This window comes from Thermobia domestica, chromosome 10 (genome assembly GCF_964235325.1).
Source record: "Thermobia domestica chromosome 10, izTheDome1.hap1.1, whole genome shotgun sequence".
Classification (NCBI taxonomy): Eukaryota; Metazoa; Arthropoda; class Insecta; order Zygentoma; family Lepismatidae; genus Thermobia; species Thermobia domestica.
In genome coordinates, this window is record NC_137463.1 from 233,451,793 (window position 1) to 233,457,658 (window position 5,866).

Consider the following 5,866-nt stretch of genomic DNA (forward strand, 5'->3'; position numbering starts at 1 on the left):
CGTATCGAATCAAAAATGGTGTCTCAGTCTCCTATCATCTCGATCTCGGTCTCAAGCGTCAAATTTCGACTCCAACTGTTAAACGTTGTAAACAGCACATTACTCAGAAATTACTAAAACAATGAATCGTTACAGCATTACGTAAATAAATGTTTAGAGATGGGTTTCGGCGTGGTGCCCTCTGTCAAACCCTTCCTTGTAATAGAGGCCTATGTTTAGCAGAAGGGGTCCAGCTCTTTTCATGTGATTCCATTAATTTTTTTTTATAACAACTACCCTTTTCTAAAATAATTAAAACAAATTATACAGGTGACATCTGCTTAAAATTTGTTTAGAGGGAAAAGTTTGGGAAGGCAGAAAGATGCCAAACTTACATTTGGTCAGGGATAATGGAAATGTAAGTTTGTTTGTTTGATGATTGGAATTTACCGCCTTTTTTCACTATCAAGCCTATGTACAACGTGGACCCGAAGCATCTGAGACATTGTTCTTTTATCACTCAATACATGTGATTCTTTTTTCAGACATGAAATTTACATGCAACTAATTACCATCGGCTAATTACATGCAGCTAAAGTTGACTTCAAAAACTGGGAGTAATAGAGAAAACGGTATGGAAAGTTCAGCCACCAAGAGAGGCATGTTACCGTGAAAGGATAAAACTAAAGCTAATGCATTGGAGATTACTAGGATAATTCGTCAAATGCGTACTTCAATTTTTTAAAAAATAAATATGTATATATCTTCTCCGTAATCTCTGTATAATTAAATAAATCCGTCTTGGAGGGTAGTATTTAATATTTTCTTATGTATTGCAGAATATAATTTTATAGTAATAAAGTATGTCGTTGTCCAGTTCACTGCATTTACATCTACTCTGTTTTATCGTGCACAGGAATGAAAGTAATATATGTGAAATTAGTATCATTGCTATCCCGTTAACCAGTAACGTTACAACGATACCTTGTATATTGGTACTAGTCTTGTACAATGGTATATTAAACATTAATACTATCTGTGTAGAAGAAGAAAAAGAAATGTAATGTGAATGTTTACAAAATATAGATATTCTAATGTTTTAAAATAATAAGGTTGATAATACGTTGTTGGCATGACAACGTAATATAGATATTAAATAAATGGAAGTGTTGGCTTAAAAATTGTCCTGATTCTTAACGGCTCAAATTAATTATCCCATTAACCAGTACCGTTACAACGATACCTTGTATATTGGTACTAGTCTTGTACAATGGTATATTAAAAATTAATACTGTCTGTGTAGAAGAAGAAAAAGAAATGTAATGTGAATGTTTACAAAATATAGATATTCTAATGTTTTAAAATAATAAGGTTGATAATACGTTGTTGGCATGACAACGTAATATAGATATTAAATAAATGGAAGTGTTGGCTTAAAAATTGTCCTGATTCTTAACGGCTCAAATTAATAATCATTATAAAGGAACCAGTTTTATATCGTTTTAATTATGGTGCCGTATACCCAGGAGATAGTTGTCTCGTTTTGAAGAAAAGTAGAAGCGAGCGACATGAATTCTTCAAATATTTGGTCTAGGAATTAATTCGTGCGGGTGGACAAGAGATGTCGCAACGAACGGAGCGTCCCACAGTTCCCTGTATCCACACATGTGTTGCAAACCCCTGTCATCGCGTATCGTTCGTAGTATAGGGCAGTGGATTAAAGCGTCAACAACACCAGTTTGTAGTTAAGTGAACATGGCGCAATTTGTGCCTGATAAAGTGTTTTTGCGGGGTGTCCTGCTGCATTACTTTAACATGCAGAAAAGTGCGACTGAAAGTCATCGTATTTTGGTGGAAGTGTATGGTGACCATGCTCTAGCTAGGCGAACGTGTCAGAAGTGGTTTGCATGGTTTAGAAGTGGTGATTTCGGCTTGGCAGACCAAGAGCGAGCTGGACAGCCAAAAAAATTTCAAGACGAAGAATTGACAGCATTGCTCGAGCAGGATTCGTGTCAAACGCAGGAACAACTTGCAGCAGCATTAGGCGTTGATCAAACAACAGTCTCCAAACGCTTGAAAGCCATGGGAATGATTCAAAAGATGTCACATTGGGTTCCACATGAATTGAAAGACAGAGACGTTGAAAGACGAAAAACCATTTGCGAATTGCTGCTTCAGCGACAGAGCAGAAAGGGGTTTCTGCATCGAATTATTACGGGTGATGAGAAGTGGATCCATTACGAAAACCCTAAACGAAAAAAGGCCTGGGTGAAACCAGGTGAACCAGGTCCATCACAACTAAAACGAGATATTCACTGTGCAAAGGTTATGCTGTGCATATGGTGGGATATGAAAGGTGTGGTGTACTATGAGCTGCTGCAACCGGGTGAAACTATGAATGGAGAACGTTATCGACGACAATTAATGCGTTTGAAGCAAGCTCTGGCCAGAACACGACCAGAATGGGAGAACAGACATGATAAACTTATTGTTCAACATGATAACGTTCGCCCACATGTCGCAAAACCGGTCAAAACCTATTTAGAAAATGTCTGATGGGAAGTTTTACCCCCACCCGCCGTATTCACCAGACGTTGCTCCTTCGGACTACTACTTGTTCGATTGCATGAACAACGATTTGATTGGACAGCGGTTTACTTCTTCAGAAGATACCGAAACATGGGTCTCTGACTGGATCGCTTCCAAGGATGAGGACTTCTTTCGCCACGGAATCCGTACATTGCCTGACAGATGGGCGAAAGTGGTGGCTAGCGATGGACAATATTTTTCTTAAAGTATTTATGTATTTTGTGTTTGTACTACAGCTTCAATGTGTGCGTACCAACCGCACGAATTAATTCCTAGACCAAATAATATAATGGACTTAGTGATAGAATTGTCCCGACAAATCAAGAAACAGTCAGGACCAAGCAAAACGTATCGATGAACATGTTGCAAAGATTAACCAACGTCTCGATGAACATCTTGCAAAGATTAACCAAAGTATCGATGAACATCATGCGAAGCTGATCCAGAAACTGGAAAACTGGGACCAGAAGCAAGATCAATTGCTGCAAAGCGTTGATAAGAAGCGAGAGCAACTTAAGCAGTGTAATGATGGTAAGCGGGATCAAAAGCAGGAACTTGGGATAGGACTAGCCGAATGTTCATACAAGCATACTGCTGTATTGGTTAGATCGAATTATCCCGACTTCTCTCTTAGTATGAATGTTTTTGATTGCTTTACTGATATTGTTTGTAATGAAGACTCTGGTTTGTTACAGTATGTGAAAAGTTATGATAATCCTTATCTTGAGAATGCTATTAACTGTGTGCGTTACCCGTTAGCAAGAAACAAGTTGATTCCAATATTCTTGAGCTGTAGAAAGAAGACGTGTTTTCAACAGTGCTTGTATTGAGTGGCCGAATGAATTAAATCCGTTGAATTATGCATTCAACGAAAAGACCGGTATGATGTCAGTGAACAATCCAATGATGCTTTCACAGCATGTGATCCAGTGTGTTGGTTTCCAGCATACAAATATGATGCTGCAAAGTTTAGAAAATACATCGATGTTTCAATACAGTAATAGATTACATCAAACTAATCTTCGTAAACAAGTTCGAAGTGGTCATGGGAGACTAAAGTGTGATCCCAATGTAAAAGGTGATGTTAGATCCATGTATGCAGATAATGTAACCAAGGCTAGTTATAGAAGAAAAGGAAACCATGGCAGAACAAACCATCGTGGGTGTTACGTAAAGGACAAATACCGATCTATTAGAAGACATGATATTTCACTTTCAATGAAACGAAGGAGAACTAAACTTAGTGTTATCGATGGCGATAAATGTGATACCGGTAACATAACCGAACCTAACATTAGTAGTGACAGTAAATGTGATTGTGATTGTGTGACTCAACCTAACCCTAGTGAAGTACGATTACGTCTACCTAGGAAGCATGTAAGTACAAGGTCTAATCTCGTTCAACGGAGATTATGTAGAAATACCGGAGATGACGAAAATCCTCAAAATAAGAAGCAAAGAACTATAGATGCAAATAACGCGACATATTGTATTCATGTTTGTGACTTTCAATGCAACCCAAACAAATGCATTGGCCATATAACTTAACATAATGTAGGAGCGTCCGAAAAGACATATCAACTTGATTTTTAATTTGACCAAATGCTTTACTTTAATGTTATGTATTTTCTTTATTGAAGTATATTTGAAAGCATTTTTGTAATGTTAGGGGTATAAATTGGAGTTAGTAAGTTTTGTTTTCAAAAAGCAATTTTATAATGTGTCTAAAAGACCCGTACTCAATTAATTTTGCTTTATGTTATGTGTATCATTTAATGTTTGTGCTTCATATTACTTATGTGTTTTCCTGAGATTACCAAAATGAAGTATCAATCCCGTTATTATTGTTCTGATATTAATAAGACATTAATCATTATGTCATGTCATGATTACTATCGATATTTTAATCCTAATTTATATTTTGTTTAATTATATGTTATATCCGAACAACTGTATAAATATCCCATACGTTTTTCTCAAAATATTCTTCATGACACCTAAATAGATAATTATTGATTTGTAACAATCACTTTATGGCCCTGAAAAAGAATTAAAACAATTTGCAAATAAAAAAGAAAAAGGACATAAATAACTTATTAATCTAATTTTGAATGTGCCTCATCGTCGTTGAAATGTATAAATGAATGAAGATGATAAAGTTTAAAATGAATATTATAATGAAGATGATAATAATAGTACTATAGAAGTAAATATGATATATGTATGTATAATTATATAAATTATAACTGTTAAATATGCGAGGTGCATTCCAAAAGTCGGATAATTCTCATATGTATGTAAACGGTCCAGAATTCTTTGTCCTTTTTATAAAAGTTAACGAATAAAAAGGAAATCCTGTTCAGGCGCCATAATATACAACGATACCTTGTATATTGGTACTAGTCTTGTACAATGGTATATTATACATTAATACTATCTGTGTAGAAGAAGAAAAAGAAATGTAATGTGAATGTTTACAAAATATAGATATTCTAATGTTTTAAAATAATAAGGATGATAATACGTTGTTGGCATGACAACGTAATATAGATATTAAGTAAATGGAAGTGTTGACAAAAATTGTCCTGATTCTTAACGGCTCAAATTAATAATAATTATATAGGAACCAGTTTTATATCGTTTTACGTATATGATTCGTATGTTCGTTTTCATGCCTCTATTGTTATATTTTATATATTATAGGTATTTATTGCATATATTTCTAAACAATAATGATTCCCATTCTTAATAGACTAGTATAAAAATAATTTACACAATTACATATTATCAACGATTTAAACTCATATGGGCAAATTGACTAAATTATTTGCCAAATATAAACCTTTTATTAAGATTGCGAATCCGTGTAATTGTTGCGTTGGTTTATTAATGTTATTTGCTTGAGAGTGATGTATCAGTTGTATATTGAACATTATTTGTGAATTACATATGTCAGAACAATACTCAGAGAATGCAAGATGAGAAACTTTCCAGTATGAAGAAAAATAGTATATACTGTGCTTTACTCATTATTGTTCGTGTTTTTAAGAGATAATTACAATTAACATTGTACGTTAATACACAATTCATTTATTACGATCAGAATTGAAAAACAATTCATATATTTATGTATGCATAAGTAAATGTAATTTTATTTGACCAATATTTATTATGCAGCCTAACGTAATAGTACTCAAGCTGTTATTTTACGTAATTGGTATACTGGGTTTAAGGCAATCTCAGTGAATTTCATTAATTGTTATTGGGTTGTTGCTTACCACATGTCAGCAATTATTGT